This window comes from Xenopus laevis, chromosome 7L (assembly GCF_017654675.1).
Source record: "Xenopus laevis strain J_2021 chromosome 7L, Xenopus_laevis_v10.1, whole genome shotgun sequence".
NCBI classification, from domain to species: Eukaryota; Metazoa; Chordata; class Amphibia; order Anura; family Pipidae; genus Xenopus; species Xenopus laevis.
In genome coordinates, this window is record NC_054383.1 from 50,784,738 (window position 1) to 50,798,405 (window position 13,668).

Genomic DNA, 13,668 nt, shown 5'->3' on the forward strand with positions numbered 1-13,668 from the left:
CAGCAATGCCAATAGCTCTTGATAGAACATGTATCTTTGTTATTTTATAAATATTACTTTGTTAAACATCAGGGGCAAATTCATTATAACTAACTTGATACACCTATATAAATGCATGTTGCAGGGCTGCATTGATTGCTGTAAATGAAACTGCAATCTATGCAGCCCTTTCAGCTGGGATTTCTAAATATGTCCTGAATTTTCTGGTGATCTGGTAGCCCTAAACTGATCCACAGTTGAAACTGACCCATATACATGTTAACCATTCTTTGCTATAGTACAAAAAGAAAGCAGAATGTAAAGAGCACAGATCATACTGCAATAATTTGTAATGCTGGTTAAAAACTCTGTTAAAGGAAAACTATACCCCCAAAATGAATACTTAAGCAACAGATAGTGTATATCAAATTGAATGACATATTAAAGAATCTTACCAAACTGGAATATATATTTACATAAATATTGCCCTTTTACCTCTCTTGCCTTGAACCACCATTTTGTGACTCTATCTGTGCTGCCTCAGAGATCACCTGACCAGAAATACTACAACACTAACTGTAACAGGAAGAAGTGAGGAAGCAAAAGGCAGAACTCTGTCTGTTAATTGGCTCATGTGACCTTACACGTGGTTTGTATGTGTGCACAGTGAATCTTACGATCTCAGGGGGCGGCCCTTATTTTTTAAAATGGCAATTTTCTATTTATGATTACCCAATGGCACATACTACTAAAAAAGTATATTATTATGATAATGGTTCATTTACATGAAGCAGGGTTTTACACATGAGCTGTTTTACTCAGTATCTTTTAATAGAGACCTACATTGTTTGGGGGGTATAGTTTTCCTTTAAGACTAAGTGCATGAATGATTTTACTGTTGCTACTAGAAGTCTAAGGATTTTTCAAAACAATTCCAATGCAAAGCAGTTTTTGATTTAGAGTTTGTTCTATCATCCCCTGTCAATGTAAACACAGTAATATGAAATGATCTTGTATGCAGCATACACAGGGTTGAGGGTGAAATTCTTTGCTTCTTTAACTTTACTTATATTTTATTACTTTAACTTTAATTTCAGTATTAGGGGGATTTCATTTTATCCTGTACCAGCCACATTCAGTATTTTTAATGCTACCTCTTTCCTTAATGCCCCTGTACATTTGAGTATATTATCATTCCATTCAATAGTAAAAGGTTTTTCATTAATATTCTAACACAGGGTTGCAAATGTTATTTTTTTTTAACAAAACTGTTCTCCTTCTGCTTTTTATCTCTATAAAAGACAAGCTCAAGTAGGAAACAAGCAAGTACAATGGTAAAATGCCTTTTCTTTCTTGCTGTTTTACAAAGGTTTAGTCTCAATGGAATCCTTCCTACACTGAACAATTTTCATTTGTAGCATTTATTCTGATATAAATGTTTTTAAACACTTCCACTTGCGAACTAAATATGTTAGATTACTGTAAGGGTCTGAGACCTAGTATTATTTAGTTCTGAACATTGATTAGTGACACTGGTGTCTGTAAAAATGTGAAGGATTTTTTGTGTAGCATCATGGAAAAATCTACAAATCTACAATTTTCTAAGAAACCCTATGTTTTATAAAGGCTAACCTTATTTGTGTGTGGAGTCAGCATATGAGTGAGCTTCATTTGAAGATTTAAAAAAACAGAATGGGTTCAGAATACTATTTTCCTTCTGACTGAATTTCCTCAGATATATACAGTACTTGATCTCTTATGATTGTCCCAAGTAGCAATTTTATGAAACGAGTCTTTCTATACCATGATACAGACATGAAATATGTTATCTGGAATACCTGGGAGCTGGGGTTTTTCTGTAATTTGGATCTGTATGCCTTAAATCTACTAAAAACATTTAAAAATGAAATAAACCTAATATGAATTAGGTTATTTACCATCAAGTACAAGGGACTGTGTTATTAAAAAAAGGAAATTATTTAAAAAAAGAATGGATTCTAAAGAAGATGGCCTTACTGTACTGAAGCTTTCTAAATATCCGGTTTCCAGATTAGAGGTCCTATACCTATAATTAAAAAATGTATCTTAAACAATATACAAAATAAATATAGTTTACATTCTTTCTACAGGTTCATAAAATTATTTTGATACTGTTAACTGTTGTGACTAATATCATAATGATTACTTATATATCTGTTACTGGGAATTGTGACTTCCTTCTATAAAGTACTGTGAAATAATTAAAAGGCTAGTAACACCAGAAAAATGGGGTCATTTCAAAATATGCATTTCAATGTATTTTTCTATGACCCTGAAAATGTCTTATATAAATACTATCTTCTATAGGGATGCTCTTTTTCATATGAATAAAATAGCTTATCTTGTCAGTTATTATCTCCTAATAAATTGGTGCCATATATAATGCTTATAGACAAGAACTTGCATTTAAACCACATCCTCACTGCATACAATAAACAGGCACCATCATATGGCAGAAATCTAAAATAGAAAAAAAGTGAGAAAATAACATATCTTACAACACATATCAGTGGCTGTCTTTTACTGTGATGCTTCTTAGCTGTGTAGCAATACGAAACGAGAAAATGAAAATTCTTACCATCTGTGCAAGTTTAAAGCCTATCCAAGCATGTGTATATTGAAATATATTCAAAGTATTACCTGAGTCCCACAACCCTTAACTTTCAAAAAGCTTGTGGTATATCACTGGCAGCTTGTTTTTAAGTTTCTCAATTATTGCCTTTTGCAATGGATAAGGGCTTTAAAATGTATTGGTCTAAAAAAATAAAATACAGAATAGATCTTACAATTTGTGACTAACACTCATATGTCAGCTTGTTTCCAATGCTCAAATATTTCAGTGAAGCTATCTTTTGTTTTTAATTCTAACTAGATATTTATTTTTTCAAGATAAAGAAGGAACAATCATTCCAAGAGATTTGTTTACTCTGCACCATATGTGTTTGGACACAAGGGTTTGCTGATCCTCATCTCTCTACCATATGGTTATTTATACAAGTGAGAATGGTGAATATTGACCTTTGACATGCCCCTTTGGCTAGAAAAGCAAGGGTCAGTAGCATTTATGGTGCCTCAAAAGTAAAACACAGTTGCCGGACCCTATCTCTCTCCCATATGATTATTTATACAAGTTAGAATGGTGAGTATTGATCTCTGACACACCCATTGGTTAGAAAAGCAAGGATCAGTACCAAGGGGGTTATGGCATTTATGGTGCCTTAAAGAAAAATAAACTCAGATCCATTCCATAAACATGACTTTCACATTTATTCAAGATAAAATAAATGCTGTTAAAAACCTCATTCTCCGCTTATAATTATCTTTTCATGCTTTATCTAATGTACTGAGATATGTATCTGGTATTCAAGATACAATAAACTCCTCCTGCCAGTTTTTAGGTCAGATATTGGTCAGTATAAAAATGTTTCTAGTTAAGAAGGTTAACTTGCCCATGGCAGAGACTGCTGTAATTGTGAACTTTCTTGATTTCCTGTATAAATAATCATCTATTACAAAAAAAATAGTTTATCTGATGTTGATTTAATAAGGGTAATTTGTTGTTTGTGATAATTTCCCTTTAATATACTATTGGTTACATATACCTGGTTACATATGCCTAAACAATAGTTTTGAAGCATTTTAAGTTGAAAGAATTTCCGTTGCTGATAATTATGTTGTCATACAGGTTAAAAACAGTGAGCAGACCTTATCTTCTAGCTAATAGTTACTTAAAAAGGTTTTTTAAATGAAGGTAGAGTATTTGGTATATCAAGCGTTAATTACAACTACTACATTAATAATACTAATAATACTATTATCAGCATTGTAGAAGAAGACATAACTAAAACAGGAAAATTAGAAAAAGCCCTAAACCAAAACAAAAGATGATTTTTGGGGGGAAAGAAAAGCAGTGTTAAAGCAGTAAAATGTAGGTACAGTATGAGTATGAAAAACAAACAGATGTGAGAAAAACTAGCTGATTATTTTACAAAAATGTTGGGCCAGGGTCAAGGCCACAGAGTCCTATGGATTATTGTTACATAACTATGCAGTGTTTAGTGTTCTACCACAAAAGAGAACATCATATTCACTGCTACACAGATGCCCCAAATTCCATTTCATATTAATGACTGTGACTAATAGGTGTACCTTTTATCTATAGTATCAGACTTTATTATAAAGTTTAATAACAACGCTTAATACACCCTGTGATGAAAACTTAAAGGGTATTAGGTAACAACTTTGGTAAGATAACCATCTATATAAAGCCACCATTTTTACACTCTCCATTACAATTAAATGGTAATAGTGTATATTTCTAACTCCAAGTGGTCCATTTAGTAAACCTTGAATTTATCTGGTCAAGGTTTTTAAGGGGGAAAACTGAAATTTTTCTGGGAAAAACCCCAAATTTTTTTTAGAGATTTATTATACCCCAAAGCTGGTAAAAATCTGTATTCAAAAATACTCCATTTTAAACCTGTTGAAGTCAAGTAGAAGTCAATGGCAGATGTCCCTGTGATCTGCGTTGGATGATCTGATAAAGTCTGGGTTTTCATCCAATAAACACAGTTTTAGGACCAGCGAACATCTATGAAGACATCCAAAGACATCCAAAGTTGTAATATTTGAAGGTAACAATCCTTTTTTACCCAGAATGAAATCAGGTATTCATCATTGCCTACATGATGAGGATAATTTACAAAAATGCTGTACTTTAAGGCATTGTGTTTCACATGTGGAAAATTATCCAGCAAGTCAAAAATATGGCAGAACTGTGGGAACTGAAAAAGGTTGCATTGGAATGAATGAGAATGTGAAATTACATTGTGGTTTAGGTGTTTTAGGCTCTGCAGTAACTTAGACACTGCCATTCTTTGTTAAAGAAACTCCTTCCCACTGTGCCATAACTGTTCTTCATAGAGAAAATTATTTGAAGGTTTCCAATTTCTTCCAAACACAGTGTCCAGACAGCTCATTCGACTGGAAGACGGCTGGAGAGAGCTCTGATCCATTGGTTGATAAGGAATGATTTTTGCATCAACCAAATTCTGAGCTGTTATTTTTCATCTGTGTATGCAAATGAGAAACCAGTTAATGAAGGTTTCCTTCTTAATAGGAATTCGTAGTTCTAGTAATACTACTAATAATACATGGTTCACACATGATAAAATTCAAACAACACAAGAACATGTTAAGATAAACAAAGGTCTGGGGCTGGATTGTATTCAACCACTTGAATACAATACAGCTTAGCTCTGTGATTGCCAAACCTCTTTACTTAATTTTTCAGTATTCATTGAGGTCTTGGCATGGTGCCAAGAGACTGGTGAATTGCTAATGTGGTGCCGCTATTCAAAAAGGGATCCCAATCTCAGCCTCAAAGCTATAGGTCAGTTAGTCAGCGGTAGGAAATGTTTTCGAAGGGTTAATAAAGGATAAGATACTGGACTTCATAGCATATCGTAATAGATCTTGCCAGATTAACTTAATTTCATTTTATGAGAAGGGACCTCAAGCCGAAGCGTAGTGGATCACCGTACCAGAGGCCACCCCTTTAGACTAGAAGAAAAGAACTTTCATTTGAAGCAACGTAGGGGGTTCTTCACAGTCAGGAAAGTGAATTTGTCGAATGCACTGCCGGGTGATGTTGTGATGGCTGATTCAGTTAATGCCTTTAAGAATGGCTTGGATGGTTTTTTGGACAGACATAATATCAAAGGCTATTGTGATACTAAGCTCTATAGTTAGTATAGGTATGGGTACATAGAATTTTTTTTTTAAAAGTTTTTATTTTTGCATTTCCAAAACAAAACATACATACACAGACATGAAAATAATAAGAAGACATACATATCGAAAGCAGAACCAGCAGTCAGAACATCTTCACACAATCAATACAATCCTAGTGCGTCTCCTCGTACTCCAACCAAGCTCCCCAAATGCCCTCGAACTTCTTGGGGCAACCCCTTGCAACATAAACCAGTTTCTGGGAAGGGAGGATATTATTAACCTGGCTCCTCCAGAAGGTAACGGTCGGGGGGTCCACCGATTTCCAGTGTAAGAGGATAGATTTTTTTGCATAAAATAAAAGCTGTAGGTAGCATAGTTTGACTACAGATTTCAAACCCAGATCATCCATAACGCCCAGGAGACAGACTAAGGGGGTCCTAAAACTCGGGACATCCAAGACTAGAGAAATGTGCTGCAGAACCCCTTCCCAGAACCCCTGAATCCTCGGGCAATCCCAGAATACATGCATAACAGTGCCAACCTCCTGACTGCATTTATTGCATTGGTCCGAGACCATAGGATATATTTTCGCTAGTCTACTCGGTGTAAGGTATACTCTGTTTAGAAACTTGGTTTGGATATACCTGTCCCTAACTGAGATGGTGATATCTGGGACCTGCTTCAGTGCATCAGTCCACATCTCTTCCTCCAGGCCTGGAATATCCCCAGCCCATTTATCCCTTATCTTTGCGAGAGGATCCGGGTCAGCCTGTTCTAATATAACATAAAACCAGGAAGTAGGTTTCCGTAGGTCCTCCTTCCTCAGATATACCTCTAAAGTAGTCTCAACCAGTGCGATGGGTCTACTAGGGAATTGGGTGGTAAAGGCATGCCTGAGCTGAAGGTATCGAAAAAACATGGAGTGTGGCAAGAGGTAGGTGTCCCGAAGGCTCTGGAACTGCTGCAGTTCCCCATTTACCACAATATCGTTTAAGGTTTTAACCCCCCGACTGGCCCAGCAACTGATATCCGGCAGATCCCGTAGATGTGGGAGATCTCTGTTCCCCCAAAGAGGCGTCCAACAGGACCACACAGGCCTTGCCTTTTGGGCGATCGTCAGTGCTTTTCGGAACACTCCCACTACAGTGGCCATAGGTGTAGTGACGGAGCACTGCGAGGAGGACCCCCTATACAGTAACTTAGCTAGAGCTTCTAATGAACCCATTGTCACTGCCTCAAGCATAGTGGAAGGATTGTCAGGCTGAGGAGTAGTCCACCAATGCGCATAGGTAAGCTGGCTCGCTAGAAAATAAGATCTAAGATTGGGTAAAGCTAGGCCGCCACCAGATACGGGCGCCTGTAGGGTTCGAAAGCCCATCCGTGGATGTTCCCCCGCCCAGAGAAACTCACATAGAATGGAGTCAAGATACTTAAACCACTGATTCCGGGGCATTATCGGGGAATTGTGAAATAAATATAAAAACTTGGGGAGAAAAACCATTTTAAATAAATTAATCCTACCGGGGAGTGAAAGAGGTAAAGTCTGCCAGACCTCTGTTTTTGCAATCAAAGATTTCACTACCGGGGTAAGGTTGTGCTCCTCAAATTTTTTAAAGTCTGCCTGTATTACTATCCCTAAATATTTAAATGAGCGTACCACCTTCAGTTGACCTAGTCTCTCCGGCGTCCCAGGGGGTAGTGGATCAATTGGGAAAATAACTGACTTTGACTGGTTAATTCGTAGTCCCGAAAATACCCCAAACTCCTCAATGCTCTCCAAAGCCCTATTCAAGGCCCTACAGGGGTTAGCCAGGTAGAGAAGCATATCATCGGCATATAACGATAATTTCTCCTCAATCCTGCCAATTTTCAGACCTTCCACATCTGGGGAGTCCCTGATTCTCGTCGCCAAAGGCTCTATGGCTAGGGCAAACAGTAGTGGGGAGAGGGGGCACCCCTGCCTTGTCCCTCTCCCCAGCTGCACCACATCTGACAGCAAACTATTCACTAGCACCCTAGCCTTAGGTTTTAAGTACAGTGCCTGGACCCAGTCCAAGAAGCGGTGACCAAAACCAAACTTAGTCAAAACCTCCAATAGATAATCCCATGATATAGTGTCAAATGCTTTTGCCGTGTCAATAGACACCACTATCCTGCTGCCCTTGTTCAAGTGTTCCAAAGCCAGGTTGTTATACAACCTACGAATATTAATATCAGTAGCCTTGCTTGGCATGAAACCGGTTTGGTCCGGGTGTACTAAATCAGCAGTTACTGTCTTCACCCTATTGGCTAGGACCTTCGCAAATATTTTGGCATCACAATTAAGCAATGAGATGGGATGATAAGATTCACAGCATTCTGGCGGTTTCCCCTCTTTTGGTATCAGGACTATATGGGCCATATAACATGACTCTGGAAGAGCCTTGGTTTGGGAGATAGCATTAAACAACGAGGTGAGTCTGGGAGTTAGGATTTTAGTATGAGCCTTGTACCACTCGGCGGGAAGGCCATCCGGACCCGGGGAGCGTCCCGCTGGCATATCCGCAATGGCGCTCTCTACCTCTCTACCAGCTGAGATATCCCTCTCAAGGTCATCCACCATAGGGCGTGAGAGACAAGGGAGGTCAATTTGGGCCAAGTAACTTACCAGACGTTCAGTAGGGATTGGGGGAAGAGCAGCGTACGTAGTATGGAAGTACTGCCTAAACCTATCAACTATTTGCTGCTTATCCACAAGCAGGTCCCCCCCTTCTCCTTCAACACTGTGTATGACTGTATGTGGGACATCCCCCTTAGCTAGCAGGGCCAACAGTCTCCCATTCTTATCACCCCTGTCATACCATGCAGCTTTCCTGTAGAGTTCACACTGGGAGAATTTATCTATAAGCAATAGGTCAATGTGCCTCTGTGCTGCTGCCATCTTTTGCTTAACCCCATCTGTGGGAGACACTATTAGCTCCTGCTCCCTCATAGCCAATTCCACTTTGGCAGTCTCAATGTCGGCCTCGGTCTCTTTTCGCTTTGCCGAAATTTGAGAGACATATTCACCTCTAGTGTGAGCTTTCCCCGCATCCCATACTACATTCTCCGGGGCCGTCCCAGGGTTATCCTGCCAATAGCTTTCCAACAGTGGGGTGTACCCTTCTGCTACTTTAGGGTTAGAGATCCATTTAGGGGAGAGCCTCCATAGCGAGGCAGTAGCTATATCTCTTCCCTCTAGAGTTAACACCACAGGGGCATGATCAGAACACACCCGAGTAGAAAAATGAATAGCATCAATTTTCCTAATTAAGTCTGAAGTAACCAGTATAAGATCTATTCTGGACAGTGCGGAAGAGGAGGTGGTGTAACAAGAGAATTGTTGCCTGCTGGGATTTTTCCATCTCCACACATCAGTAAGGCCGGTTGCGTCCAACCAGTGCGCTAGAGCCCTGGAGTCACTTGTTACAGGGCGGAGTCTATCCAAGACAGGGTCTGGGACCATGTTAAAGTCCCCCGCCCAGATCATGGGGAAGCTACCCAAAGTTGCTACCTTTTGTAGGATCTCGTTAAGAGTTTGTATGTCAGCTGGGGGTGGAAGATACACATTGATAAATATATACGTGTCACCGTGCACTTGGCCTTTAAGGATCAAATATTTTCCCAGTCTATCCGTTATTATCCTATCAAATTTAAAACTAAGGGATTTCCTCACTAATATGGCCACTCCCCTAGAGTATGTGGAGTACTCTGCGTGGTAGATATTGGAGACCCAGTGTCTCTTCAGGGCCCTTACCCGTTGTCCCACCAAATGAGTCTCCTGCAACATGAGAAGGTCTGCCCCTGATTTCCGAAGCTGGCTTAATATCACTGACCTCTTGACTTTATCATTCACTCCCCTAATGTTCCAGGACAAGAGCTTGAATTTAAGTTGTACCGCCATTGACATATACAAGAAAAGAGATACACTCGAGAAGGAGTAGAGCACCCACTTCTCCCATCACTTTGGTAGTTAACTGCAGCTGGTTCCACTTGGGCAAACGAGAGGGGTTAAGACAAACAAACACAACATACAAAACCACAAATCCCCAACGTTTCCCCCCCACCCCGTATTCTCCACAAACAGAATAGGAGATACATCATTCCCAAAAAAAACTGTATCGAGTAAGAGCTCACAACTGTATCCAAGTCCCTTCAAAAATCACAAAGGGCCTTTTGAAACTAATCAGAACAGAATTATCAACAGTCAGAGATTTGCTCCTTGAAGTACAATGTACCAACCCTTGGCAATAGTAGCGTATAGAAAGGGGTAGTGGTCATCTTAGGCATAATACTTTACGGTAAGAGAGAACCCCAGAGGCCCCACAGTCACGGACAGGAGAAACTGTCAGTTACAGGCACTGAGGACACCAAAAGCAATTTACTCACGGCACTCTCCGGTCTGGACGAGCCTTCGTTCCATCACGGTTGACGAGGAGGGCTATCGTGCGGCCTAGGTGGGCTCCGCTGCTGTGCCCTAGGGTGGGTGTCCAACCAATGTAGGACATTGCCAGGATGGTCAAAGAGCTGCACTTTGCCGCCATCCGCAATCCGCAACTTGGCCGGAAAAATCATGCTATAGGAGATCCCCATATCTCGTAGGCGTCTCTTTACTCCAATAAAGGTATTACGTTGGCGTTGCAGGGCAGCTGAATAATCCGGATAAAACAACACCCGAGCACCCTGATAGTAGATATCACCTTTGGCTCTTGCAGCTTTCAGAGCCACATCCCTGTCGCGGTAGTTCAGCAATTTTATAAGGAAGGGTCTCGGAGGGGCACCCGGCAGCCGGGCTCTCGTGGGTACCCTATGGGCTCTTTCCGCCACGAACTGTTGCGAAAATATCTCATCTCCCAGCATCTCTTTCAGCCAGCGCTCAGCAAAAAGCTCAGGAGACTGCCCCTCACTTCTTTCAGGCAAGCCTACCACCCTGATGTTGGAACGCCTTTGGCGATTTTCCATATCTTCCATGCGATCAGATGCCTGTTTGTGTAGCTGGGTGATCTCATTAGGCAAGGGAGCAGTGCGATCCTCCACAGCCCCCACCCGCTCCTCCATGGCTCTCGTTCTTTCTCGGATGTTCTGGACATCATGCTTAAGCAGCGAGATTTCCACCTTCACTTCCTCAATCTTAGAAGTAAGGGCTGCTGTCAGTGTAGATTGGCAGGAAGAAATGGCAGCAAGCACATCCTGCATGGTAGGTTCCGCGTTGCCCTGTTCACCATCCTCTGTGTCTCGTGCATGTTGCTGCTTAGAAGGGGAGGTGCGGGCGCCATTTTGACAGGCGCCATTATCCAGGGCCTCAGGCTCCAGCGCGGCCTCCGTGAGCGGTCTCGGGTCTTTCTTACCCGCCACAGGTCTTGGCGCCAGCTTATGCGCTACTGGGGAGCCCGCGCTACTGGCGTTGGCAGCCCCCCTGGAGACAGACTTCTCAGGAGAAGGGGAGGAAGTGGAGGATGTGCGGGTGCCATCTTGCCTGGAGCTTCTGGCGTACTGCTCTAACTTAGCAGCCGTGTCGGAGCGCACCCGCTGGCTGCTCTGTGCGTTCCGCCTCATCTGTGATGCCGTGCTTGTTACTGCGTCCAGCGACCCAGTCAGACCACCGATTCCACGGAGTTCGGGTCAGTTATGGGCTGTACAGGGTAAATGGCAAACGGAGCTCCTCTGCTGTGCGGCTTATCGGTTCGGCATGCGGCTCCGCCCCCCGGGTACATAGAATTTAATTAAAAAGTAGAGAGGGGGGTGTGTATGGATGCTGGGTTTTCTTTTGGAGAGGTTGAACTTGATGGACTTTGTCTTTTTTCAACCCAATTTAACTATGTAACTATGTAACTATGTACCCTCGGTGTGGTTTGAGAATGTGGTCCATCATCCTCTGGAAGGTGGCTGGGGCCCCATGTAAGCCAAACGGTAAATATTTATATTGCCACTGCCCCTCGGGAGTGGAAAAGGCGGTCTTCTCTTTGGCCCCTTCGTTGAGGGGTACCTGCCAATACCCCTTGGTAAGATCTAGGGTGGTGATATATCGGGCCTGCCCTAGCCTTTCCATGAATTTGTCTACCCAGGGCATAGTATACACATCAAACTTGCTGACCTCATTTAACTTTCTGAAGTCATTGCAAAATCGGATGCTACCATCCAGTTTTGGGACAAGGACAATGGGGCTGGACCATTCACTAAGGGACTCCTCAATTATGTCCAGCTCCAACATCCTTCTAATCTCCTCTGCCACTGCCTGGTGTCGTGCTTCGGGTATCATATAAGGTTTGATATTGACTTTAACCCCAGGTCCAGTTATAATGTCATGTTTAATAATATCAGTAAGCCCATGTTGGTCTGAGAATATTTGTCTATTCCGGACCAGAAACTCTTTCATCTCCTTAGTAAGGGTCTCGGCCACTTTTACCTCAGGCACCTGTGGGATTTCTACCTCTGCAGCTGCAGGACTGGCGGACAGTGCTTCCCTATCTTTCTGGGGCTTAATTAGGTTAACATGATAGAGCTGCTCCTTTTTCCGCTTGTCTGGCTGAGACACCTTATAATTAATGTCCCCTACGCGCTCAATAATCTCGTAGGGGCCTTGCCATTTGGCCAGGAACTTACTTTCCACCGTAGGAACCAGGAGTAACACCCTGTCCCCAGGATGGTAAGTTCAGACACAAGCCAATCTATTATATATGCTGCTTTGAGCTTCCTGGGCCTGAAGCATATGTTCTTTCACAAGAGGTCCTGCATGTCTGCAACATGCTCTACCACACTTTTGTATGGGGTGTATTCAGATTCCCATGTCTCCTTTGCCAGGTCAAACAGCCCCTCGTGGGTGGCGCCCATACAACAACTCGAAGGGCGAAAACCCCGTAGAGGCCTGTGGGAGTTCTCTAATGGCAAAGATGAGATAGGGAAGTAAACCATCCCAATTCCTCCCATCTTTATCCACCACTTTTTTTAACATCCCCTTGAGGGTCTTGTTGAACCTTTCCACCAACCCGTCAGTTTGGGGATGATACACAGATGTGCGTAACTGTTTGATTTGGAGAAACTTGCACAATTCCTTCATCACCCTAGACATGAAGTGAGTCCCCTGATCTGTAAGGCTCTTTTTTGGAATTCCTGTGTGGGTGAACATGTGGAACAGCTCTCGGCTATGGTCTTTAAACAGGTGTTCCTTAAAGGAAAACTATACCCCCAAAATGAACACTTAAAGGACCAGTAACATCAAAATTTTTTTTTACAAAATTCGTTAGTATACAACGAAAAATAAACACCAAGACAAATTAAACTTTTAAATTGCAAAGCCTTTATTAAGAAATAACTTACCGAAACTCCACTTCCTGTCCTCTTCAGAAACGGCGAAAGGGCGACCATCCTTCCTGCAGTGATTGATTTCTCCTCCCTGGCTATTCTCCTACTCAGTCCATGTCTCCCAGCACTCAGCGCTGTGCTCAAGGTAGAGAGTCGGGACAGCAGCAGCAGCATGTCCAGCAGCAGCCCCCACAGCATCCCATCCAACAGGTCCACGAGTCTGGAGGCTGCACGCTGCTGCAGGAGAAGGCAGGGATTCAGAAAAGGAATCCTCCGCTGCGATTGCGGCGGCAGCGGCTACACGGGCAAGTGACTTGAGAAGGGGAAGAGGAGCCGCCGGCACATTCACTTGCTGTATCCTTGATTGCAGCGCTGGAGGAGGCGGCTACACGGCAAGTGACCTGAGAAGCTGAAGGGGGAGAGGAGCCGCCGGCACATTCACTTGCTTTCTCCTTGATTGCGGCGGCTGGAGGATGCGGCTACACGGAACCTCCTCTGTGAATGAATAAACGAGACAACTGCCGATCGCCATTTGCCATCGCCATTCAGGAAAGGAATCCTCTGCTGCGATTGCGGCGACAGCAGCAGCATGTCCAG

At 42.3% G+C, this 13,668-nt stretch overlaps 1 protein-coding gene across 1 annotated transcript in view; it reads left to right on the forward strand.

The window, feature by feature from the left end:
• Positions 1-13,668, forward strand: part of LOC108695799 (pro-neuregulin-3, membrane-bound isoform) — a 635,203-nt gene that overhangs the window by 38,445 nt on the left and 583,090 nt on the right. The window lies entirely within an intron of this gene.